This window comes from Melospiza melodia, chromosome 22 (assembly GCF_035770615.1).
Source record: "Melospiza melodia melodia isolate bMelMel2 chromosome 22, bMelMel2.pri, whole genome shotgun sequence".
NCBI lineage: Eukaryota > Metazoa > Chordata > Aves > Passeriformes > Passerellidae > Melospiza > Melospiza melodia.
In genome coordinates this window covers 12,652,583-12,679,583 of record NC_086215.1, presented here as the reverse complement: position 1 = coordinate 12,679,583, position 27,001 = coordinate 12,652,583, and the positions used below count along the sequence as shown (strand labels likewise).

At 48.4% G+C, this 27,001-nt stretch overlaps 1 protein-coding gene across 3 annotated transcripts in view; it reads left to right on the top strand.

The window, feature by feature from the left end:
* Positions 1-27,001, top strand: part of NR6A1 (nuclear receptor subfamily 6 group A member 1) — a 71,844-nt gene that overhangs the window by 16,036 nt on the left and 28,807 nt on the right. The window contains exon 1 of one of the 3 annotated variants that reach the window (XM_063174337.1): positions 15,748-15,884. The exons of the other annotated variants lie outside the window; for them this stretch is intronic. The gene's annotated coding sequence lies outside the window, so the exon portion shown is untranslated. Of the gene's footprint in view, positions 1-15,747; positions 15,885-27,001 lie in introns of those variants that run through there. 3 annotated transcript variants of the gene reach the window in all.

The following is a 27,001-nucleotide window of genomic DNA, read 5'->3' as shown; positions in this document are numbered from 1 at the left end:
CTCTGCAGTCCCTAGATGGGCAGAACAAGTGCCTGCACCCTTGTTAGGGCTCCTGCTGCCAGAGCCTGCAGTCCTGGGCAGCCAGCTGGGCTGGGGACGGTTCCACGTGGGTGCCACTGAGGTGCCCAGCCCCTGGTTGGTGTGCCTTGGAAATAAAGGCTGTCTGCTGCCTGCCTGGCTGCAGGGTGACAGCCTGAGCCCTGGCAGTGAGGTGCCAGCCCCTGGTTGGTGTTCCTCTGGAAATAAGGGGTCTTTCCTGGCTTGTCTGGCTGCAGGGTGACAGCCTGAGCCCTGGCAGCAGCTGGAGCTGCCCGGGAGGAGCTGCTCCTCGCCCGGTGAGCAGCTGCTGGAATCAACTGCAGGTTCCTGGGAGCAATGAACGGACATTCCAAAGCTTTCTCCAGCAAAGCTCAAGTTGCCAGCCCAAATGGAATGGTTTCCCTCCTGATCTGGCCTACGTTCTGCTATTTTCAATATATACAATGCTCAGATTTGTTTCCAAGTGTCCCATATGGTGTGGATACGTTCCTGCTTTTGTGCTGCCCATACAAAACCTTCCATTGATCTCTTATACTCTGTTCTGCAGAAATTCTGTGCTAGTATAAAGCTTTAATGATTTTTTTTTTAAGAGAAAACAAGCATTTCTTATACACCAATTCACTTTTAGAGAAAGCAGAACTGGAAAAACTCAACCTCTGCAGCTCTTAATATAATCTGTAAATCATGACCTGCTAATGGCAACCACATGTGAAATCTCTGAAGGTTCAGGCTCTCCATTGAACAGAGGGTTTGTGATAAACCTCAAGGTACAGTCAACGGTCGATGGTTTTTTCTAGTTCTCAAACTCACCGACAGCGTTGAATGTTCACTGAAGCTATCCAAAGATGGCTGTGCACATGCACTGGGCAGATTTTCCATGCATATGTTTTCCATAGACTGGCAGTGGAAACACTGCTGAGGACTGCACATTCTTTATTGTGAAGCCTTAAACTGCAAAGTATTTTAATTACGGAATGGAACCTTGAGGACTAATGAATTGCAGAAGTGTAACACTCTGGTTATGGATGCTGACTTCACTCAGTATTGCTTAAACCAGCTTTGAATATATTGGAGTTGCAGTTGTGGAAAAGCCTTTCCTCTTGTGGATATACAGGTTCTCAATAGGAGCACTAAGGATGTTTATAATGATTCAGATTTCTTTATAAAGTTCACTTGGAAAAGTTCACCCACAGTGCTAAAACAACAGAAGTGAGAGAAGGGGATCTACTTAGTGGAGTAATAATGTCTGTGTTTCCACAGCTCCTGTCCCTGCTCTTCTTTCCCCTAAAAAGAGGGAAAAGGGGTTTAGTCTCTTTAAATCTCTATATTGCATCTAATTATCTTCACCTTTTCCACTTGGCTTGCATGGTTCCAGAGGGATGACTTATCTGCAGTTTGTTTGTTAAAAAGTAAATCTGCTGCTGTATCTGAAATAACTTTGCTGTGAGTGCAGCGGAGCCTACAGAGTTGGGGGGATAATTTACTGCTTAAATGCTGGAAGCTTGCTTTAAATTCAGAATATTTTCTCTTGTTGCAGGGATCTAACAGTTTCTCTCAGAATATCCTGAGCTGATACATGTAATTTAACAGTAAGTGTATTGTCTACTAAAGTACTCAAAGCAATCTTGCTCAGGAATACAGATTGTAGCCTGCACTTAAACTGATTGATTTTAATGGAATCATTAAACATCAGCTGATACTGAAAATCAAAAGAATTCTCCAAAAATTAGTCTCACCTTTTTCTTGCCATCATTTGGAGTAGGAGCTGGTGGAAAGAACAAAGACAATTTGAATTAATCACAAGCAGTGCTCAGCCTGGAGTGTTAAGCCTCAGGAGTGTCCCAGTGTGAAGGGTGACTACGTGTGGTAGGTATAACATAAATCAAGGAAACTCAGTTCAAGTCAAGCATGAAATTTTGGTTTTAACAAACCAAAACAGTGTGTTTATATTTAAATGACATTGTGAGGGAGGCTTTTTTTCTCAATTTACTACTTCTTCCTCCTTTATCCCTCCAGTGACCTTTGAGGTAGGAACTTTCATCTTCTTGTTTCACAATTTCAGAGCCTGAATTTCTACTGTAAGTTAAACTGTACATGTTATTTCTATATCCTGGCTGCACACTCCTTCCCCTTTGCAAAGTTCAAAGCTCTCCATCAGATTTTTTGGACAGAGTCCGAAATGATAAAACAGCTCTCTGGAAACTGTAATGGGCAATATGTGATGGTCTGCATGACCCTCCAACATACCTTCCTTTCCCTCAGACTTCTTTCACCTAGGAAACACTGAAACTAGAGCTGACAGCTGCCACCTCTATTGCAATTCCTAATTATTGTTTTTTGTTGTGAAAAAGCATGAAGTGGACCCTCCCCAGATGCTGACAGGGGTCCCTGAGAGCCACCTCTGTTCTCTGTATGAACACCTTGTGAGCTGGGGTCCCTGAGAGGCCACCAGGCAGGAGGCAGTGCCTGCTGAACGAGACCTTTTCTATGAATGGAAATATTGAACATTGGGAGCACATGGGGGTTTCTTTCAAATTACAGCGGAGAATGGCTTGCTGTATGAAGAAAATGGTTTCCCCAAAATTTGCATACAAACCCTGAAACACAGTGGTTAACCTGTTTGTAAGAGGTAACTGTTCAGGATTGAGTTAACTTGGTGCAGGTTTCTTGTGCTCTTTGTATTTATGGGGCCTGAACAATTCTTACACCCTAATCCAATCATTCTACTGGCTCCTCACAATAAGGCTTTTATTTAGCAGGGCAGGAATCCCAACAGCACTGCCCTAATGTACCACTAAATAAATTTTACAAATGCATCTGGTAGTAAACCAGCTTCCCTTTTCCTCCCAGCCCTGTGCTGTAGCTGTGGCTCTCATGAGGGAGGTGTGTGACCCCAGTGAAGGAAACTGGGGCCAGGATTGTCCTCAGCACATGACAGAGTCCTCCTGCCTGCCTGGAGCATCCCAGAAATGCCGTGTGCAAGCACATTTGCTTTGTCCTGGAACAAGCTTTAATTGTATTATAAAAATGTGTTTTCTTTGTCGAGGTAAATGACTTCAGCAGGGTAAACATGCAAATACCCCTTGGGGAGACAAGAGCATGGAATTGCTGCCAGTAATTTTAGTTATTGCAGTTTCACTGAATTTGGGGTGAGTGTTTAACTAGCAGTGCCATGGCCAAACACTCAGATTCAGCAGTCTTCTACAGTGGGCACTGGAGGTTATTTTTAACTGCCCCAAATTCCTTGAGACTACTGCTTGACAAGTCTGGGGGCTACGTAAAACTGGGGGACAAAGTCACCAATGTGCTCCATTTGCCCTTTTAGAGCACAGTGCTGTGGTGATGATCCCAGAGAAAAGAGATGCAGAGCTCTTGTGGGACCTGGGAGAAATGCTGTTAGTACCAGTTTCCAGCAGTTTAGGGAGGACTGATCAAGTTCTTTTAATCTCATTCTAAGTTGACAAGCCTGCATGTGGATGCAGCATACTCTGGACTTTGTGAGGTGTTTGACTTAATACTGAATGACAATTTAAACTGGTATGATACAAATTTGCTGTGGTAAATGTTAAAAGGATTAACAAATGACAAATGGGGAGGTCTAAATGCAATTCCAAGTGGGAACTTGATCCAGTTGGCGCAGCCTTAGAATGACTTGGCCACATCCTAGAGCGTGGCTGTAGGCCTGGGGGAAACACAGTATATCCCATATCAGCAGGTTTGGGGTTTTAGACAGAAGAGTGACACACATTTGGATCTCTGGATAAATCAAGCGCAAGTGAATGCTTTGGTCCATGTTTGGGAACAGGGAATACAGACCATGTGTGAGGACACAGGGCTGGGCCCAGGAACAGTTCTTGCCATGGAGATAATGAACTGCATGTGTGTGCACAATCTGACTCTACTACTGTGCAAACAATGAAATGTTGAACAGCAGCACAGGCTGCTGCATCTGCATCTGGTTCTCCTGAAGCTGCTGAAAGGGCGGATGCTTTAGCCAGTTCTGGCACAGGCTGCCCTGGAGACATCACTGAGCTGAGCAGGTTTCTCTAAGTTTTCAGTGGAGAGCGATTAAAGACTGTCACCAGGAAAATCAGGTTCTCTGAGGGAAACCAGAGAAGGTTCAGGCGTTCTGTCCTGTCTCCTGACATCCTGACCTGCACAGCTGAGCCAGTCAGAGCACAGCAACCCTGCCCTGGCTTTGGGAATGGGTCTGCCTTCACAGCAGGCAGCAGAACCTTGGCAGTGGGTGCTAGCAGGGAAAAATGGTCGGAGTCTTCAGAAACTCAAGGCACCAACTTGTGTTTCAAGAGCATATGAAGGCATGGAAAGCTTTTTTGACCTATTGGGATGTGATTTTACAAGAAAATGATACATTCATGCTTGAAAAATGCTAGGCTAAAACTCAGCAAATGATTTCAACTGAAAAGTAAAGTAAAATTATTTTGGTTATGATTTTTTCCCAAATATTTTAAAATAAGGCATTTATGAATGAGCTGCTCTGAATGTTCTTGCAATCTGACATCCCAGCTTGAGTAATGCAATGCCCTGTGGTTTTTTAGGTGCTTCACCAAACTCTTTCTGAGCTATCAAAACGGTGAAATAGATGGATTTTTTAAGTGAAACTTGTTTTATGTTTCTAGAACAAACACACAAACTCTCAGAATCACACTCTCCATCTCCTGTGACCTCCTAAAGGAAACAGTTGTCAAATTTGCTGGCTGGGGGGGGGTTGGAACACACAGCCATGGGCAGGGGCTTCCCTGCTGACCTACTTAGCCAGGAGTGAGGTCCAGCTCACTGTGCTGTGCAAGGTGAGGGGATCAGCACGTGATGTCTCCAGCCCTGCCTGCCCCCACCCCATTTCCCCAAGGACTGGGCCTGCAGGGAGCTCCACTTATGAACTGTCTGTACCTGGCCTGGAACGAAGTGACCTCAGCCCAGGGTGTCTCAGTGATGGTGTCGTCATCTCATTTCACAGAACTTCAGAAATTGTCTTTGTTGGAAAAAAACTGCTTTGCATGTCTGGGACCACTACTGAATTGCAGCTGTTGGCTGTAATCAATAAAGCAGTTCTGACTCCTAAAATAAAATCAAACAAGTGGCTAATGGATGTTTGGAGAACGCTACAAGGAGGAGAAGCTTGCATATTTCCTGCTAATCATCTCCTGTCTTCCAGACATTTTTCAACACACAGACTCCTGGAGACAGACTTCTGTGCGTTCAGTCACCAGGAATGCATTTTTCTTTTCATGAATTTGCACAGCTTCCCTGTGAACTTTTATCCCCTGTCTTTTAAGATAACATTTGTTGCCATGAGGATGATTGGCTGTGTTAGATCCATCACTTTTAATGGAGAGGAATCTCAGGTGTCCTCCTGATGGATTCCTGCAGCTGCACTATGGCTGGGCACATCTAATGCTGGGTAAGCAGCTTTGTGAGATATAAATAACCCTGTCTTCTCTGCTGTATTAAACATGCTCACAGGTCTTCATCACTGAGGACTGTGCTGCTCCAGACCCAGGATGTGCTGCATTTATGGTGGTGGTGAATTTAGGATAAGTGCTTCAGAAGGTCCCCCTGTGCTGACTGCTCTTCTAGGCTGGCAGCTTTGTGTCTGCCAAGATCAAAAGATTTCCCATTAGCTGTGAATTCAGGCATAGTTCCTGTGCCTGTTTTGGGAAGGAGAGAGATGATCCTAACTGCAGATGATTCTGGTACCGAGATTGTTTTCCTCCTTTTAGCTTTTTAGAAATTGCTGGCGGAGCCATCAGTCTGACAGTTTTCACAAAAATCTGTTTCTGTGTGGCAGAGCATCGCCGTGTTGCGCTGAGGTTGGAAGGAGCTGGGCCAGTCTTTGCCAGGGCAGGGAGGGCAGGAAGCACCAGTGGTTCTGCTGCTGCTGAGGTTCCCTTGTCATTGTTTCTGCGTGGATAATGGAGCTGGGTGATGTCAGAGAAGCCTGGCTTTGGAGTGAAGCTCTCCTTGGCTTTGGTGGGCAGTGCATGGGTGGGCTCACCCCAGCACAATGCCTGCTCCTGGATGTGTTTCACAGCAATCACTTCAGTTTTCCCATGTGGGATACTGAATGTGTGCCCAGAACCTGCACTTGTAATGGGCGAACACGGGGAAAATATGGTTCAAAGTAACGGGGAGAAAAATCTGAGGTTCTGTTTTGTTGAGATGGCTTCCTGTGACTTCAGACAGGGACGTGACCCCCATGGAACTGCTGCCATGTGTCCCTGTTCACACACTGATCATACACAACACTAGAAAAATACAGAGTTTTTAAAATATGCAAATTGGGACTTTTATATTTGACTCCCTGTCTGGAATATTAGCAATTCCATATGGATAAAGCTTAGGTTATCTGCTTGGGAAGCAGTATGGATGGAGAAGGATCAAATGGAGGATTTGCTTTTCATAATCATAATGGCTCCTCGTGATTCGTTGATAACTGTCCCTTTGAAGATAATTAGTTCCTGGTTTTCATCTTTATGATCCAGCAATTCTCATCTGATAGACTGCAAGATTTGAGGTTCTTCTCAGAAGAAACACCTGTAAAATCTCACTTTTTGACTCAGTTTTGGCAATGTGGCACCTCCGGGTCAGTTTTATGCTGCCACCCTGTAAGACTCCATTTCCCAATACACTCACTGCAATAAAGATTTTACTTCCAGTAACTGTATAGAACTGAAGCAAAGAAAATGACATTATGATGACATTGTAATGAGCAGGAAAATGAATCCTCACGTGGCTTTCTCCCCATCCTGGTAAAGGTGATGAGATTTCTCATCCCTTGCCAACGTCTGGCTCAGCTGGAAGTGTGTTATTCTTTCCATGAGCAGTGTCCTCCAGGTGCCACACAGGACAAGTGCCCTGATCTCAGTGCCCTCTGCAAGGTCCTGCTCCCTTCCTGTGGCCGTGGTCACTCCAGTCAGCCCCAGCAGCACCACCAGGCCTGCATGGACCTGCTCTGGGCTCTCGGGGAGACATCACACCCTCAGCACACTCCCACCCACACCACACATGCGTTTCCACTGTGTTTCCTTGCTCTTTTTTCCCATTCTCACACCAAATTCATTCAGCCTTGTTTACTGAATGGTGGTCTGAACGTGCAGTGTTGGCTTCAGAGCTTCAGCTGTGTTTTTGTGAAACTTTCCTCCCACTGTGTGTGCCTCAGCACATCTTGAACTGCTCCTTCAGGTGTTAACATTTAAAATAGAAGTGTCTTCAAAGACTTGTAGAACTAACTGTGATTTGGGGGTAAAAAAAGAGGCGGTCTCTTCTATCTGGTTACCAGGCAAATATTCCTTGGAAGAAAGACTTCCTCCCCCACCTCTTATATATTTAATTTCTTTGCTTTTGCGTGCTTTTAAATATTGGATGGATGTGCATATGACCCCCAGGTGGGCAGGACTCAGCCATTCTTCTCTGAATTATACATTTAGCCTATTTAAATGCAGCCATCATGTGAAACAAAAAGGAGAAAATGTACTTATGTTCATTTAGAAGAATGATCTTTGGATAACGTCACCAAATATTGCAGAGTTTTATCTTGCCTATAAAATAAATTGGTCCCAGTGTGCTGTGAGATGCACATAGAAGTTTGAATATGAAAGTAGTATAAAATTCAGATGAGTTGGTAGAACTGGCTTTAGAATTTTGAAAAAATGGGAACAGATTTCCTGAGATTGCCATGTGAGGGAGGGAGGGACGTACCGCAGGTTTTCATTTGTGAATCTCAACCCATTGGCATATTTTCTCTTCTGGTGCCCTTTCTCCTGATGTTTGATTGTATGACTGACCTTTTGTCCTGGGGTGTGATGAGAGCACAGGTGTTCCAGATGTGCTTTGTGCCCCAGCATGATAAAGCCACAGAGACTGATGATGATGCTAATGCTCAAATTTGCTTGGTGGTCTTTGGATTGCGAGTTTTGCAGTCACTTCAAGATTGTTATAGTTTTTCTGTTACACTGAACTGACTGGTGTTTAGAAAACAGTTTCTAATATTTTAAGAGACACCTCCTTGTCTTCCCTCTCTCAGTGCTTCCACCACCAGCACGGGCTTTGCATGGGCTCTGTTCTAGTAATTGCTTTCTACCGGAACAATTAAGAGCTGTGAGAGGAGAGGAAATTTGGCTAAAATGTTCCAAATGGAAATCTGCTTTTATGTGGTTTCAGAATGACGACCCAGCAAGCATAGGTGGATGTACTGAGGAGTGTCAGATTCAGACAGCACCATCCTTACCCTCAGTAAACAGGAGGGGTTGGGAGGGACATCTGGATCTGGGCAATCCACACCACCTCTCCTCCCAGGGCACCACAAAGCCTCACAGGTACAGACAAACAGCCTCGCTCACATATTTCAGCACTTCCTTCTTTTCCAAAGTAGACTGCAGAAATATTGCATCTACACACTGGTTACTGAAGGCAAAAAAATGAATTAAATAGGGCAAACAAAGCTGGAGCTAAGCTATTATGTATTTCAGACTGCTTAGTATTTGGCATGTGGACCAAATGCTTTAGATTATAAGGCATAAGCCTTTCAGAACCTTAAGTTATTTTAAAATTAAATGGATGACAGGCACAGGTCTGCTGCATGGATTTGATTTTCTTTGTCTTAGCAGAAGTAGTAAGCAATGTCTCTAAGTATCTAATAAAGCTATTTTCTGCTATTACAGAAAGGTTTGCTATGAGAAACAGAACTGAGAAAGGATCACATTTTCAATAAAACAAATTGAACAGATTCTCAGAAATCTGGGTCACAGTAACAGATGACCTATACATGGTCCTAGTTTTTGATGCAACTGTCTAATCTGCTCTGAGAGTACTAGCCAGACATCATTCCTAATTGACCTTGATATTCAGTGAACAGAAAGAAAGCTAGAGCCACATGATATTTAAATCTTTAGCAGAAAATAATATATGGCAAACTTGAATGTATTCTGTTTTGTAACTAGGACCTTTTTCATGTGAACCTTGTCTGCAAATGTGTTGATCATCTTAACAGTCTGAATTTGAGGCTCTACTAAAGAGATAAATCTGAGTAGGAAGAGCCAGTCCTCAGAGCCAGTTGCAGGGGAGGGTTTTCTGTGTGCCACAGCAGCACCCTGTGTACCCTGGCTGCCCATGGGCTCCCCAGGCTCCTCAGAGGGTGAGGGCTCTCTCCTGGCCTGCTCTGGGGGCTCAGCTCCAGCAGCAGCCCCGGGCTACCCAGCCCTGCTTGTGTAAATGGAGCCGCTGCCACTCCAGGGCACTGGCGTGCGTGCAGCTGGAAATGTGAATGTGGGAGACTGGGAATTGCAGAGCCTGGTGAAACCCTGGCCACTTCTGCTCCCAGACCTGATGAATCCTTTCTGTTCACAACCCCAGACTCAAAATGTAGCACTGTTTACAGAGGCACTGTGGACTTGTACATGGGAACAGAGGGATGGATGTGTGCTCTGATGCTCAAGTAATGTGTGCTCAAAGCTTGGAAAAAGCCAAGTAGGAAAGCCTTGCATACTCATATGACAAGGTATTTTCCAAACTGATTTGATTACCGAAATGAGAATCAGTAAATGTATTGACAGAATTTTGGGGAATGATGCTGTGCTGGACTCAGTGTGTTCCAATGCACTGGATCAGCAGTGCCTGTGCCACGGCTGGGCTCACCCTGCCTGGGCTGGAGCCACCGGGGCACACAGCCCCTCTCCCCAGTGCTGGAGCCACCCAGGGCACACAGCCCCTGTCCCCAGGGCTGGAGCCACCAGGGCACACAGCCCCTGTCCCCAGGGCTGGAGCCACCAGGGCACACAGCCCTTGTCCCCAGGGCTGGAGCCACCAGGGCACACAGCCCCTGTGCTGGAGCCACCCAGGGCACACAGCCCCTGTCCCCAGTGCTGGAGCCACCCAGGGCACACAGCCCCTGTCCCCAGGGCTGGAGCCACCAGGGCACACAGCCCCTGTCCCCAGGGCTGGAGCCACCAGGGCACACAGCCCCTGTGCTGGAGCCACCCAGGGCACACAGCCCCTGTGCTGGAGCCACCAGGGCACACAGCCCCTGTGCTGGAGCCACCCAGGGCACACAGCCCCTGTCCCCAGTGCTGGAGCCACCAGGGCACACAGCCCTTGTCCCCAGGGCTGGAGCCACCAGGGCACACAGCCCCTGTGCTGGAGCCACCCAGGGCACACAGCCCCTCTCCCCAGTGCTGGAGCCACCAGGGCACACAGCCCCTGTGCTGGAGCCACCCAGGGCACACAGCCCCTGTCCCCAGGGCTGGAGCCACCAGGGCACACAGCCCCTGTGCTGGAGCCACCAGGGCACACAGCCCTTGTCCCCAGGGCTGGAGCAGCTCTGAGCTGGGGGCAGTGCCACGGGGGGACACGTTAATGCTCCATGTGCTGCCCGTGCCCACCCATCCCACAGAGCCTGGCCTTTCCCAGGGGAGCACGGGGTGACCTCAGGGCTGAGCAGCGTGGTGCTGCCAACCCAAACTGTGCAGATCCCAAAGCTGCTGTGGTGCAAAGCAGAACTCCCATTCCCAGGCTTCCTGCAATATTCATTCCCACACAATTAACTGCTAATGCAGGAGGGTTCCTGGGTTTGAGATGCAGCACTCAGCACTCAGAAATGTGCAGTTTTACCCAGGTCACTGCTGGCAGTGGGTTCATTTCTTTGTGTTGTGCAGCAGGGCAGCTGCAGATGGTTTGAGCTGCTCTCAGGGAGGGCAGCAATGACTGAAGTCTGTTTGAAAAGGTGATGTCATCCGTCTGTATGTCCGTGCTGCTTCTTAGGGAAACACATGCTTCCATGTTATCCTTTTATCAAAACACCCAATTGTTATCTTTTGAGTTCTTAACATTTGAAACTGTTGAGCACTGTTAATCAACACTGTGGGTCTGAAACGATTACAGCATCTGCTGGCTATTATTAAGATAAAATGAAATTCTTAGGATTCCACATTTTTTGTTAAATTGCCAAGTGTATTGTGAGATCTCAGCATACCTGACGCATTTTTATTGGCAACCAACCCTGTAATGCAATACCATCTATTACTGGTTGGATTATGCACGCGCTGCTCTTCTGCATCTGCTGCAACTTCCAAGGCTGTTAGTGCTTGTGACAGTGCTTCAGGCTTTAGAAGCTTTCCCTTGGAATAGCTGTAGCTGGAGTTGTGCAAACTGACTTTGGAATTATCTGTTATTTCTGTGTGCAGTTTAAATAAACCCTGACCACATGAGAAGAGCCATCAGCATCCCTTTCTTATGTGCCTGATGGGATTATTGCCGTGTCCAGGCTGAGTCTGCGGATGTTGTTGGGGGCGGGCCATGCCCAGACATTTCCCTTGTGGCTGTTTCAATTCAGCAGAAGTGCTTTTTGCCTACCTAGAATGGTCTGGTTTCCATTCAGAACTCTGTGCTTAACAGGTACTCAAAATCTTACAACCCAATTGCAAGGACTGAATCTAACTTTTCAGCACATTTGTTTTTAGACAGCACTTTCAAGGAGTAGGTTTTAACATTAGCATCTGGATGAATATTAAGTATTAGCAGTCGTACAGGTAACAGAAAAGGTTGCTGCACATTAAGAATACCATGGAATTTCATCAAAAGTGTGTTGCAGATAGAGGATCAATATCCTTAACACTTAATAAAAATAATAATGTTTTTGTTCAAGGGCCTACTTAGGGTAGGTCCTTCTGGGCTTGTCAGCACCAGCAAGAAAAAAAAAATCAAAATAGGTGATCAGAATTGGGCTAGATTACAATCAAGCTAAGTTCTATTGAGAACTAATACACCCAAGGCATTGTACTCCATAAGGAAGAGAATTCAAGGAAGTTATATAATTACTCAGACAAAAGTGACTCCTGTGAAAAGTATTTACATTCATTCACATTTATATTTTTAATGTTCTGAAATAACAGCTGAAAATTCCATCAGCTGGCCCCTCACATGTATGAGCCCTTGTCAGTCATACAAGAAGCACATTTTTTAGGAGTGTGTTCTTTTAGTCATCCAGCCTTTTTTTCCCCTTCTTTGCTCAGGACCAGTGGAAGCAGGTCCATCATACCATCATCTGCCCCATGGGCTGGTGCAGAGCACTAGCACTGCTCTCTCAGGTGTCTCCCTGGGACATGGACCTTCCTTACTCTAAAACTCTTCCCCTTTTCCCAAACTCCACACCAGGATTGTGTTGATAAAAACACGCTTAACAGCAGCAAACAGCCCAACGACTGTTTCTGCATCTTATGATGCTTTGTAAGGCTGCAGCTCATACCAAACACACACTTCCCAGCTGTAGTACACAACTCTCACTTTCATTGTTTTTCCTGGGTGAGGAAGAGCCAAGTCATGCCACCGGCGCTGCAGCGAGGCTCTCACCTAGAGACACCCTCACACCGCGTGCCTGGCGGAATTCTAACAGCCCAAACCCCGCTGCACCGGGGATTCCATCTGCCTCTGAGGTGGCAGGGAGGCAGGATTTCTGGAAAAACACAGAAAGAGAGCAGGACCAGCCCCAAGGCTGCCGCTCTTGGGGCGAGGAGCGCCCCGAGCCCGCGCGCGGCGCCGCGCACAGCGAGGGGCTGGCTTCTCAGCTAATAAAACCTGCTGGTTGGTTTTCTAATCTCAATAATTTCTGCTCATTGGCTCCAATCAGCAGATTAAAGCCCAGTCTCCGAGCAGTTCTCATTTTAACTCCAGACTGGGGGGAAAGTAGGGGAAATGGGAGGTACCAGACACCGAGCGGTTTGGTTTTTCTTATTTATTTTTGTGTTTGCCAAGTTGACACAACTGAACAATGTTCTTCTCCACAGCTGGTACTGGAGCTGCATGGAGTAAATTTACTGGACCTTTTAAGATGAAATAAGCTGCCCAGCCACGTCCCCTTACAGCCACCACTAAACCAAGTCCGTTAGAACACCACCCCATCTCAGGCTGGACATCAGCTGCCTCGATAACAAATCTCAGCTTTTATAAACACTTTGAGGTTTTTTGTTCTCAAATTCAAGTTCTCCCCCACGCAACCCCCCCCAAATTAAATCTCCAGCCAGATCATGCTTCTGCCTTCCAGACCCAGGGCAGCTGAAAAGTAACCATATGGACTTCATGATTTTATGTACTGCGACAATAAAGCTTTTATGACATTCTAGGTGGTTAAAAATGGCAGTCAGGAGCTCTTAAACATGGCACAGGCATGTTGCTGTTCTGAACCGACAGACCTGCCAACAGTGCATCAAAAGCTGTAATTTCCTGTGCAGTGAAGCCCCTATCTCTGCTGCCTCCAGCTTTGTGTCCCAGGGCTTGTGCCTGTGTGCTAACAAATCTCTATTGTCCAGCGGGGCGAATAGTGGCTGGGACCAAAGAATTGCTGTCTGGTTTCTATTCAAATCCAGGTAGTCAGAGATATGAATGGAGTTTCTGGAACAGCCATGTGAATAACCCCTGCTCTGCGTGGAGCTGCAGGCGCTGCGTGGCTGCTCCGCACCGCGGCCAGCACGCCGCTCGGAAATACACTTTTGATGCTCCTCGTGGCTTTTAATACTTATTAACTTTTAAAATATGCTATCTCGCATTCCTGGACAAAACAAGGAGGGCAAATCGTCCCCTTCTCAACTTGCTAAACTTGTGGAAGAATTCTACTTAGAGCTTTCATAATGGGTTGTTTTTGCTGAGGAAGCGATAGGAAAAGTTTATGAAAATTATTTTCTTAGAAAATACCAGATATTTTTAGTGTACACTGAACATCTTTTATCATGCACAGAAGTCCAAGTACCACTGCAGAGGATTTTGGGAGAAAATAAGTTAAATTTCTTTCAGATATCGTATATACAGTCCATTGCAGTCACCACCGTAAATCACTGCAGATGGTTTGGGGGAGCAAATACATTAAATTTCTTTTAGATATTGTATTGAGTTCACTGCAATCGGCACAGCTAATCACTGTCGACAGTCTGGGAGCAAACATGTTAAATTTCTTTTAGAGCAAGTTACGATAAAAATTCCGCATGTGATGGAGCAAGAATTGGTGGAATTCTGCACACGGGGGCTCATTTTATTGCAGTTCTTTTTGTATTTGTAATGATTTTGTTCATTAACGTGAGCTTATGGAAGCGAGCCCCGCACGGCCACAGAACCAAGCCGCCGAGCCCGGGGCCGTCTCAGCCCTCCCCGACCGCAACTGTCGCTAATCCGTCGCCGGTCGCGATAGTCTCCGCGGGCGGGGCGGCCGAGCGCTCGCCCCCGCAGGTGCCACCGGAGCCAGACAAAAGGGGCACCGGGGGCATCCTCTCTGCCTCTCCCCGCTCGCCGTCCCCGCCCGGGTCTCGGCGGTGCCGGGCGCTGCCGCCGCGGGGCGGGGACGGCGTGTCTGGGGCTGCCCCCCTCCTTTGTGTCCCCGTCTGGCTCAGTTCCTCCCCGCCAGCCCTCGGGCGACACGCGTGTCTGGTTACCGACCCGCACCCGCGAGCAACTTCCAGCGCCGCGGAATCGCTCGAGTTTCTCCTTCTTCTTCGGGGGAGGAGGGAATAAAGCGGGGAGGGTGAGGGGGGTAAGGGGGAGCTGCCGCCTGTTCCCCCTCCCCCGGCACCGGCGGGGAGCGGCTGCTCCAGCTGCGTTACATTAACGGATATATATATATACACACACATATATGAAAAAAAAAAAAAAAAAAAAAGCGCTTCTGTTGGAGAACAAAGGAGCACGTGCAGAAATGAGACTGGAAAAATGAAATATAATTAAAAAAAAAAACCAAACAAACAACTGGCGGCAGGTCGGGGCGCAGCGCGACCCCCGCCCCCCCGGCGGCTCCCCCCGGTCCGCCGGGACTCGGATTAACGCCTTACCTGGCGGGGCGCTCCCGGGTTCGGCTCCGCGCTGGGCTCGCTCTCCCCGAAGTTGGCGGCGGTGCGGACGGCCCGGCGGCTCCCGCCGCTGACCGGCGGCCCCGGCGCGGCGCGGGCGGGGCGGGAGCGGCGGCCGGACCCGCCGAGCCCCCGCGGCCGCCGCCGCCCGCGCCCCCGCCCCAATATATAGCGCCCGCTGACGGGCGGCCGCGCGCGCCGTCACGTGCGCGCCGCCGCCGCGCCCATTGGCTGCGGGAGCGCGGGGCCGGGCGGCGATTGGGCCGCGCCCGCGCCCCGGAGGGTCCGTCCCGCCCCGGCGGCGGGCGCAGGGCCGCGCTTGTTTGGGTGCCGGGCGGGCCCGGCCCGCACCTGCCCCCGGCCCCGCCGCGCCTCACGCCCCCGGCCGCACCGCGGGGCCCGGCCCCGCCCGCCCCCGCCGCGGCGCTGTCACCCGGCCCCGGCGGGCGGTGCCCGGGCCTGCTCCGCCGGCCCCCAGCCCCCGCCCGGGTTATCCCCGGCCGCTCTGGGCCACTGGGAAACTGGGTCACGGCGCGGGCCCGCCGCCGGCGCGGGCAAGCGGGCAGCACCGCGGGGCCGCTCCGAGTGCGCGCTGTGAGGCACCTCAAAGGTGTCGGAGAGCGGCTCGAGCGCCTTTGGCCCGCGCTGTGGGTCCGGGCAGAGCTCGGGGTTGTCCCCTCGGGCGGCAGCACAGCCCCTCGGACCCCTGCGGCTGCATTGCCCTGAGCCACACGTTCATCGAGGAGATTTTCCACTTGTGTTTTTTCCTTTCCGTTCTTCAGCACAGTGAGAGCAGCCACTGCCGTTTCTGTGGCAGGACAGAATAAAACACTTTTAAAGCACGTTCTCAATGAGACCACCTGATGATGAATGAACTGCACTACCTTGCCAGTTCCCGTGGTGTGACACTGACAAAACTCAGAGCTGCTCCCGCAACTGGTCTGCATCCCTTCCCTGTGCTAGGACAGTGAACCAGGACACTGGGCTGCCTCTGGAGTTGCAGTAAGATGTACTAACTTTGTTTCTGTCAAGTGTTCTCAGAGGGAACCCGGGACTGAGGAGTGGGGACAAATCAATGTCTGTGTTGTATTTTCTCTTCTCATTTCTTAGCCTTTTTTTCTCTGCTTTTTTCAGTCACTGACTGACCTTTTCTCTGAGAACGTTTTGAGAGGGGAGCCCAAAGCCCTGGCCACTCTCCTTGGTGGGAGTTTGGACTGGGTGATTCCTGAGCTCCCTTCTGACCTGTGATCCTGTCCTGTGGGACAGGTTCTCATTCTCTAGCACTGCACAGTTCTCACTCTGTGTTTGTGTTAAAATGCTTTCAGTAACCCTGCAGCAAGCACTGCTTGTTCTGGGTTCCTGTGCTTTGGTGGTGTGGCAGCCCCAGCACCCTGGGACAGGCACTGGGGCAGGTGGGGGATGAAGGGAGGGAGCCATGGTGGCAATTCCTGCCCTTTGCTGGTCAAGTTCGCTGAGTTTTTCTGCTGTGCCACGATGTCATTAGCAGGGACACGAGGACTGCGAGGGGTGGGTCAGAGGGCCCTTGTGGGCATTCTTGACACGGATTTCTGTAGAATTCCCCCTCAAGGGCTGGATGAATGCATAAATGGAAGATGAAAATGGAATGAGGAAACAAATGACAGTTACATGGAACTCATCCAAAAGGAAGCAATTTGGAAAGAAAAAGAAAAAAAAAAGCTTGACATGCTGCTTTAATGGTGACCCAGGCTCGTATCAGTGTCACGCAGCTGCCATTGATGTGGATGAAGAGGTTCCCACCTCCCTGGCATGAGTGTGAAGGAGATAACTCCTATCTGCTGTCCATTCTGCCCACAATCACCCTTGTAGTGCCTTCTCCAGCTCCCAGACAGCTTCCTGTCTGCCTCCTCTTCTGAGGATTGTCTTTCATTTCTTGAGTCATTTAGTTACACTCCTGAAGCAGTTGATGCAGTTGTTAAAATATGTATTTTGGTGCTTGCTGAGGTAAGAGTGGGCTTCTGACTGAAAAACACGTGGTATCTTTGATCATATTTATGAAAAATAAAAATTAATCCATAATATAATTTTTGAGGGTAATATGGGCTTTACAAGGTATCTGAACAGCTATGGAACCCATTTTAAGATTAGCAGAAATACTGTAGAAGTCCTCAAATATGAAATGTTAGGGTCTGGAAAAGAGAGCAGGCTTTTGGCACAGTGTATAAGCACAACCACATGCCAATCTCCAGGTGCCTCCTTCTGTCCCCACATCAGAGGTGATCTTCAAATGTTTGAGTCCCTTGAATATTTTGAGGCTTGTCCTAATTATTTTGCTCTCATTCTCAAAACACTCAGTCCTGCTCAGTGGGCTGAACATGGCGATTGCTAAATTAGAACCGTGTTTCACTAAGTCCATGGAAAGCATCATTTCCATTGGGAAGTGAGCTGTGGAGCAGCCGTGCAGAGCGAGTTCCCCAGGCAAGGGCACCGCGGCCGCGCTGCTCCTCCGAGCCGAGCCGGGCCCTGCAGGATCCTGTCAGTGCTGATGGGGCTGGGGGCACGACGTGGGGGCTGACACACTTTTCAGCTTTCAGCCCTTTTACGCTGCTGCCATCAACTCTGTTACATTTTGCTGCTCAGAATTTACCCGAGTCAAAATGAAAAAGCGATGGAGATCTGTTGAGGCATCTAAAGGAAAGGCAATGCCGGTGCTCCCTTGTGCTTCCCCCAGTTATCCTCGAGTCTTTCTAGCAGTTCCAATCATGAAGAAAGGCTGTGAAAAATTAGGGGAGGGAGGAAGGAAGACTTCCCATGAGTTTGGTCAGATCCAGTGTGCTGATCCACACAGGCAAGACCCAGGGCAGACAGGTCTCATTTTCTCTTCATACCACAAAGACCAGCAGCTGAAGAAGTGGGGGTTTAAAGGATACATGTATTTTTTCCCTCCTGTGTCATCTTTATTGAGAAATAAAGAGAAATCCAGAGTGTTAATCTGAACTTCCCCTCTTCCACCACCCCAGTGTGGGAGGACAGAATAAAACACTTTAAAGCACATTCTCAATGAGACCGTGCTGGTCAGACCAAGTAAATTATCTTCTTATCCCTCTCCATTGCTGTTCTCCTCCTTTCCTTGGGAGACTGAGATGTGCCTATTGTTAAGTCAGTTCAGGCAAGACTATAAAGAAATTATTTAAGAAAATAGTTTGGAAAAAGTTAATTTGGGTCAAGGAGGGATTAAGTGAGGAAATTGTTTCTTTACATCCTCTGCTAAGAAGTAAGCAAGGGAAGAGATTGAAAATAAACCTTTTGATCCCATTTTTGGAGTTATTTTGTATGTGCCCTGTCCTTTTGGTAGCTGTCATTGCTTAAATCCATCTAACTTGATGAGGAAGGAAAGAGATTCAGCTTGAGAGCAAATTCAAAGTGAAAAGATTTGGCCAGTGACATGATGAAAGGGATAAATGTAGGTAGAATGGGATTAAACAGACGTATTCTTGGTATTGAACACATGGCTCAGAGGCCTTTACTCTTGGCAGCCTTATTTGAAGCCAAATTTGTATCCCTTTTACATGAAAAAGGAAGGGTAAAATTAATTTAAAAAATCAATGTGAAACTGAGTGAGATAGAAATTTTTTGATAGAACTGATAGGCATTTGTGAAGCCTCGCTGCAGAACATCATGAGCAGCATCAGGGAGCAGCTGTGGCAGCAGGGATGCCTGGGTTTGGAGGGCTGGTCTCAAGGAGCTGTCCTGGTGGCTGCAGCTCTGCCCAGGAGGGGCCTGGCTGCAATTTCTCCCTGACAAACAGCGCTGGGCTGCTGCATTCCTGCTCATCCTCCTGCCTTTGGAACCTCAGCGGGAGTGGAGCTCCCTGGGCCTGCCCAAGCATTGCCTTTATTCCCAAGAGTGTGTGCTGTGTGCACCTCAGGACTGGCTGGCACCACAGTGTGGCACAGTCTCTCTGCTGGGCACAGCCAGTTGTGCTCACCAGGCTGAGAGTGAGAGCAGCTCCAATTCTCTCGCCTGGGGAGTAAACACGAGGGGGAAAGTAAGGCACAAGACCAAAACTGAGTAAGAAGTCAGTAGAAGAGCCAGAAACAGGGTCGGCTAACCCTGTGCATTATTTGTGTTTTAGGGTATGCTGCCAGTATTAATAACAAAAGGATTGGCTCCGTTTGCACACTGGGGCTATGAAATATGCATGCCTGTGTTCCTGCAATCAGGGGAGCGCTGTCCTCCGAGGAGCAGCACTGCAGGTTAGCACTCTGCCAGGGTCCCCGTGGCTGGCTGCTTCTCGGTGCCTGTCACCTTCTGTAGTCATCAAGTGGATAAAGAATTTTTGTCATGCTGCTTCATGAATGAAGCCTGTGCTCCTAAAGAGCATAAGAATTAGCTCTGAAGTGTGCATTAGCACAAAGCCGAGGATGTTGGAAATCATAAAAACTAAAATACACATGCACTCCATTTTCCCTTTCCCTTATCCTGACTCTGAGTGGGGATGGAGTCTGGGTTTGGTTTGTCACCGTTTTTTTTCACCCTGGCTGCCGCTAAAATGCTTGGGACTCTGGAGAGCTACCAGCCCTTTGCTTTTAGCATCATTCAAAAATCTTCCATTTAGAGACCATTCTGATATCTTGGTGGTTTTTTTTCTTCGTCGTCTTTTTTTAACTACTAAGGAAATTTGCATGAAAATGGAATCATTGTTTCTGAAGAGTTCCATCTGCTCCTGCTGCTTATTCTGGAGCTGAAGTCATAATCCTCCGTTTGTGAAATTTCCCATTGAAGAGATTTTTGGCTTGTTATAGTTTCAGCGCAAAATTTCAGAACAGAAGAAATAAAGATGCTTCACCTAGAAAAAAAAATTAAAAAGAAAAAGCCTGGAGATGACATCAGAAGTGCCAGTATATCTGCAGTCAATACACTGTAATTCCGTAGGGACTGAGGGAGTAGGAAATAGGACAGTACATGAGGGGTGTGGGGCTTGGGGTGGGAAAATGCATTTCCTCACAGCATCAGAGCTTTGGCTGGGGCTAATGAAGGAATTGTAATGTTCTGGGTGGCTCACTAAATAGGATTCCTTTTGGTGGAAGTGAAAGGGCAGGAATGGTTCAGGGCAACAGGAGTGCTCAGATGAGCCAGAAACAAGAAAAGTCCCTTTAAAAGAACTTTTTGACCAGAATGGAACTGCCAGGCTTCTCCCAAGGAGGATCCATGAGATGGATATTCACGTAGCCACTCTCACAGCCCTGTATCTACTTCCGAGGGGTATGTTGTGAACGAGAACGGGATTTTTGTTGTTGTTCTAATTCCTTCTGTTCCTGTGTTTACTGACACTCGTGTGCAATGCCTGTGTGAAGGCCGGGCACACCCAATGGCAGCAGCAGGACACGGAGGATGTGTGTGCTGGGAGCTGTCCTGCCCGGACCTCTGTCGCTATGCAGAAATGCTGCGGGAAACTGGGTCAGGGCAGCGGGCTCGGGCTCGGGATCGCGTGCGGCGCGGTGCGGGCTCCCTCCGCTCCCGGAGACATTCCCGGGGAACCGTGACCTCCTTCTGCATCCCCATCACGGCATTGCTCCCCGTGCCACACGGGTGTTTGTGGAGAGCATCGCGTATGTACCAACCGGGCTGTGCTTAGAGTGGGTAACGCAGCACTCTGCTCGGGAAAGGCAATGCATCAATGCGCCCGCAGCATTTGGCATTTTCTGTGCTCAGTACATGGTGCTGGGCACGTGTGCCCCTGCGTGCAGCGCCGTGCCCGGAGCTGCCCCGTTAACCCTTCCCGGTGCCGGCGGTTCCCAGAGCAGCTCCCCTCCATCCATCCATCCATCCATCCATCCATCCATCCATCCATCCATCCATCCATCCATCCATCCATCGCTGCGGGCTGCGCTCACACATCCCGTCCCTGCTGCCGTGTCCCTGCCCGTGTGATGGCTCTCACGGTGCCTTCCTCCTTCTCCCGAGCACTGCCACGTGCACACAGCTCTGGAACTCCGGCAGGACTTGGGTCACAGCATCATGGAACGGCTCGGGTTGGAACGGACCTTAGCGATCACCTGGCTGCATTGCTGTGGGCAGGGCTGGCACTGACCCACGCCAAGGGACACACGGGTTCCATCCCACCGAGCCTGCTCCCCCAGCCAGACCTCACCGGGCTGCCCCTGCACAGCCCTCCCTGGCTTGTTTTCACTTCTCCCTGTCTCCTGGCTGCTGAACTCTCCCCCTTTGTAAAATCTCTTAATGTACTAACTCCTGGAGATGTCAGCCCACAGCTCTGTCTGCAGCTCAAGCATAGCCATTAGCAGCTATTGAACTTTATATACAAATCAGAGGTGTAATTTCCCTCTTTAGGGACAAAGGAGGGCTGATACCAACACACCAGCTTTGAGTGCAGCCGTGCCCTGTGAGCTCCACAGGAAATACACTTAGCTAAACACAGTTGTAATTACATGCAGCTCCCAACCTCTGCTTTCTTGCTGTTCTGTACCACAGTAGTGCTCAAATAGCAGGGATTTAGGAAAGCCTGGCTATCTACACCTCATCCCAATCAGTCTTGCTCCCTTGTTGCCAGCTGCTTTATCTCCTCTGTCTTCTCTCTTATCTGTCCCTGGCCTTCAGAGCCTTTTAAAGAGGTAATTTTGCTGGTCAGGTAAAGCCCGGTCTCTTGTGGGGCGAGGCACTGCTCAGCTGCTCCATGGCTCCAGGTTGGGCTGCGAGACCCCCTCCTGCTCTGCCTAAAGGTCAGATTTTCATCCAGGGACTGCCGTGGGACCCACAGTCCTGCTGTCAAACTGTGCTGGTCTGTGCCACGCTGCCTTTCAGAGCAGAGAAGCTCTGGAGCTGGGGGAAGGCACTGGGGAGGGCACCGAGCTCCTGGCTCCAGGCACAGACCCTGACATCCCAAAAATTCATTAGTTGGACACAGATTGAGATAGTAGATATTGGCAGAGGATAATGGACTGTATTCTGTTGGATATTGAATGCTTTCAGAGGAGAAGCTGGTGCTGGGCTTCAAGGATAAATAAATATTGGCAAATTTGTATCTACAGACTGTTCTGAGAAATGAAACATCTTCAAGGGGAAAAGCCTATGCTAAAGTTTGTTATCACTTTCTGTACCTTCAATTTTGAGGAAGGGTCCCTTTCACTTATCTGACAGCCGCAGGAAAACAGGCATTTTTCAGATCTGTCAGATCAGTTTGCCTTTGTTTTGTGCTGCAGGTGAGGCTGTGTCACAGGCTGGTCTGGGGCTTAGCTGTCTGGCCTCCAGAGCTGCCCACAGAACTGTGTGTGAGCTGCAGTAGCATGTACACATCCTTTCAAAGGTAGCTGTTTGTGTTACTGCAGCATTAAATTCCTTTGTTTTATCTTTTTAAATTAATTTCATGCTTTTTTCTTGTGTGCAGAAACAGAGACTCACATGTATGACCCGAGCACAAATTCTGCACAGCTACAGCAAAGTTCCAAATGAGACTAGAAATTACATGTAGCTTTGTGATTTAATTTTCTCTGACATATTGAGTCTATGTTTTAGCCTACAGAACTCCACAGCTGTGCCCTAATTCTCTTTTCCTTGTGATCTCAACATTGCTGCCTTTTAAGGCATTGCTATTCTTGGATCTCAGCAGGACACCATGTTAGACTGTCACCCTGCTCACTGCACTGCCAGTGCAGAGAGCAGCTTCTCCCTGGACTCACAGAGAATATGTGCAAGCAAACTTTGGAGCAATTTAGTGGGTGGACGAGGCTAGATCAGAGTGCTTTATATCCTGCACAGTAGCGTGTATTGAGCTGAGGGTGTACGGGTTCCTGTCACTGCTGTCTCAGGGCGTAAGGAAATGTTTATGTTTTGTTGCAAATAACAAGCAATAATGCAATTAGTCTTTGGCAAGACTCACACAGGAAAAGCTGGATGTCTTTTCCTTTAAAGAAAAGGGTCGCTGTCCTGTGGGTATTTATGTTCTGTTTGGTTAAGTGACATTCATATCTCCAGAACTCATAAGGCTAATTCCTGATTTAAGCAAATACTGACTGTGTATAACCCTGGTGTGGCCCTTGTCTAACATCTCACATTCGCTCCTGCAGACGCAGTGCAAGCGCAGTTTGCCAAATGCGGTGTAGGAGCTCTGTCAGTGTGATTTGGGCTGTTCTGGCACACGATGAGGTGTGTGTCTCTCACGGTGAGATCTGTGGGGCTGAGCATCCGGGGTGCCTCCTGTGAGTAGCAGGGGCTGTTTGCAGGAGTACATGTGCTGCAAAGTCATCACAGCACAGCACAAAGAGCCCCGCAGCTTTGCTGATAAGATGCCTGGTGGTGAGCACTGGGAGTTTTCTGTTTGCCTTGTTTCCAAGATGTATGATAAAAACCCTAATGCAGATTTTAATTTTTAACTCATAAAAAAACGCGTGGGATTATCTTGGGTGAGCAGCTCGAACGTATCATGCCATTGGAATGTCAAAAATTTAATGCAGAAATCCAGGCGCTGTTGTCGGGGCAGATCATTTTAATTTCAAATCTGAATCTTACATGTTTCCTCTCAAACCCTCTCACATTTCTTGCAGCGCCTCTCGTTGCAGAGGATCCCTCGGGCTAAACCCGCTGTGCTGCGCTGGGGAGGATTTATGGCAGCCAGCGAGGCTGCAGAGAGCAGGGCAGCTCTGTCTGTCTGTCTGTCTGTCTGTCTGTGCTGCACACACAGACGTGCTGGGAGTGGGGCTCGGCTGGGCCCCGAGAGCGAGCAGGGGATCAGTTTGGTTTGGCCAAGCTGCCATTTCCCCTCCCAAAGCCAGGCAGAGCAGCCGTGCTGGGGTCTGGAGCTCCAGCCTGTCTCTGGAGCCATGGTGGGAGCTGGTGGCCAGGCTGGTTCCTGCCGAGAGCAGCTCAGGACAGGCTTAATGAGGGGAAATCAGCCCCCCTAATTCGGGCCGTGTCCCCAGGCAGTCAGGGGAGAGGTGGATTCCTCCAGCAGGCAGTTCAGAGGCTCTGTTAGGGACTGATCACTGTCCCAGCACGGGGCTGCTCCCAGCACCAGGTTCCTGCACAAGGAGCTAAGGCCCTGACTTGTGCTGCTCCAGAGCCTGCTGGAGGAGATGCTGCTCTGTGCCCTGGACAGAGGAACTGGAGCCTCTTCACACACAAGACATGAAATTTGGAAATCTCTATGGCCTTGGCTCCTTGGTGTCTGTTGCTTTTGGTGCCCTAAATCCTCACAGCTTCAGCAGCTCCTGTGGGCATGACCCACTCCTGCTGTTGGATGTGCTGTGGAAAACCATGGCTGAAAAACCTTTGCATCACTGCTCCAGCACAGCATCGTCTCACGCTCCTGCTTTCCCAGCAGACTGCTCTGGCCCTGCAGCCACGGGTCCCTTCTCTGTTTAGATGCCTTAATGAGGCCGAGGTTTGTGGTCAGGGCTGCTGACAGGAAAGGGGAAAATAAAAATGAGCATAAGGAAGTGTTGTGGGAAGAGCTTTCCACAGCATTCGTGGGATTTAATGTCCTGAGGACACAGTCAGAGGAATTCAAAGGAATAAAATCTCTATGACAAATCATAGAATTGTTGCATTGCATTTAATGTATTTTAATTGACTCTGGTTTAGTCCTCTGTTGGTTTTATAGTGCTGTCATCTGGAAGACAAAGTGTAGAGCTGTGCTTTCCCAGCAGAGCTGTGCCTGTGTCTGCACTGGTTGGATCTGGAAGGCCAGACTTGGTGTGAGCTGGATAATTACCCTGTAAATGAACCAGAGCAAATGTAGGTTTGAGGAATCTCTTGAAATGTGAGTGAAATATTGACTAGGTACCAATTAAGTGAGCACGAGGCTGGATCATGTGGAAAAGAGCATGTAAAGATGTAGTTAGACTGTATAGTGAGACATACATATGTCAGGATCAACTTGATAACTGAAAAATTAGTTCCACCCTGTGGAAAAGTTCTTGACTCCAAAGCAGACACTTGGCACAGAGCAGATCCTCCTGTGCTTCAGCTGGGGAAGTAGCTGGTAATTAGAGGCTCATCTTCTGTGAATCACCACAAAAGAAAATGAGGGCACAGTTTTTGAATGGGCTTGATGAAAACAGAGGGATATTGGGATTAGAGACTCATGGTTTCTTCTCTGGGTTTGAAGAACAGTGTGATTTGTCATGGGTTGCATTGTTGGTGCACCCTGCCTGATCCTCTTCCTGTCTGCTCAGTTTGTCTGGAGGTTGTTTGGGTTCTCTTGTGCAGGATGACCACTTTTCTCAGTTTCTCCTGCTTTCCTCCCCGTTTGTGAAATCAAGGGAAGTTCCTCAGTGCACAGAAAACCCCGTTTATCTTTGAGGAGCTTCCTTATGTAGAACAGTTTTACGAGAATAGAAATTTCATCCTGAAAATGTGCTGCAGTCCTGAGGGCTCGTGTTGTGAGCAGCCAGTTGTAGCTGTTACCACTATGCCGTGGCTCCCCTCCTCAAGTACATTATCGTATTACCACAGATTTAAATATTTGATTTACAAAATGTCGCTGCCTGATACTCCAGCACTATCATGTAAGGCACATCACAATAGATACAGAGAGTAAAGATTGTTTTAAATGGCTTTAATACAGGCAGAGGTCAGAAAAGGCAAGATAACAGCAGAAGAGGCTATGTCAAAAAGTAATTAGAGCAGGACAAATGGATTGTGCAGGCATGTCGAAGGCTGTTATTTCTGTAGGCAGTGAGTAGGAAAGGTGTTAATGTAATGTGACAGATCTGGAGCAAAAATGAGGGTGCAGGGAAAACAAATAGGAGCTGACCAATGGAATGGTTTAAATTATGAGGTTTGCTTTAACATAATTTGATTACACATGAAAGAAATGTTTAGTGTAGTTTCTTTGAAAACCTAATTGTCTTAAATACTGCATGTTCGATTCAGTCTTTACACCCACAGCAGCAGCCCCTGTGCTGGGGCAGCCTCGCTCCCTGTCAGGAATAGGCATGGGAATACTTTGCCCTTTGTGGCTTCACAAATGAGAGGAGGGTGGAAGATTTTTTTCCCCTAGTGTTTGTCTAATAAAATTGGCTCTTTGCAGTCACGTACATCTTAATTTGGAACCTCGTGCTAACTGGGGTGGGTGGTATCTGGGCCTGGGAGCTGCTGGTGCAGGTGATGCATACATTATCCAGTTTATCAGTAGGAAAGCATGAGGATCAGGTTTAGCAGGAGGAAGACAGGGAAATAACATATGTCTTCTTCAGGATTCAGCCCTTGCCCCGCTCAGAATTGGAACCAGTATTAGTAGGAGGGGGGAGCAGTGCAGAACTGCCCCAGATTCCCAGGCTGCTCCAAAACGCTGAGCAGGATACAAAGAACTTCCCCAGCACCATTCTGCTCTGCAGTGTTGAGCTGGAAGCACACAACCTGCTGGACACAGGAATATTTGACCTTGCAGCCAGGACAAACTGTGTAGCTCATGGGGACATTTTCCTCACATTTACAGCAGCAGAAACTTAAAATTATGAGAGTGTTTTTCTAGAGGAGGATTTTTTGAATATGGTGATTTCTCCTGCTGTCCTATGCTGTTGTCCTCAATTGCCCTTGCCTTTCTAATAAATATATTTTCCATAGATTTTGACATTTCACCATTTGATTTAAGCTTGAATTCATCTTAATAAGTAATTGTTGTTTAAAGATGGTGGTAGATGGTAAATCACTCCGTCTCCAAGCTGAGGTGTTGGCAGGAGGTTCTTACAGAAGCTGGGAGTTCAGGTGATGGGTTTTTTTCAGTGGAATATGCTGTTTTCTGCATGGATGTAGTCTTGGCTGGTTACACAGGTACAAAGAGGAAGTCTGAGGGTTTCTCAGATAGTTCCTCCATAATTTTGTTCCCGTTTTTGTTAATTTTGGAAGGACATATCAGGTCAACTTTTCCTTTTCTTGTAGAAGAGGAAAATAAGATTACAAACTTCAACAAGTTAAATTGAATACTTAAAGATGATTGGGAGCGGAAAGGGACATTTAAAATAGCTGCTCCTGCTGACAGAACGGCTGATTGCAGGAGGAGCGAACCCGAAGCGCCATCCAGCCGGTGAGCGGGGCCCTTGGTGCGGCCCCGGGATGGGAGGGGAGGGAGCTGCGGGATGTTCGGGCAGCGCCGGGGCCGGAGCGAGGGAGCGAGAACT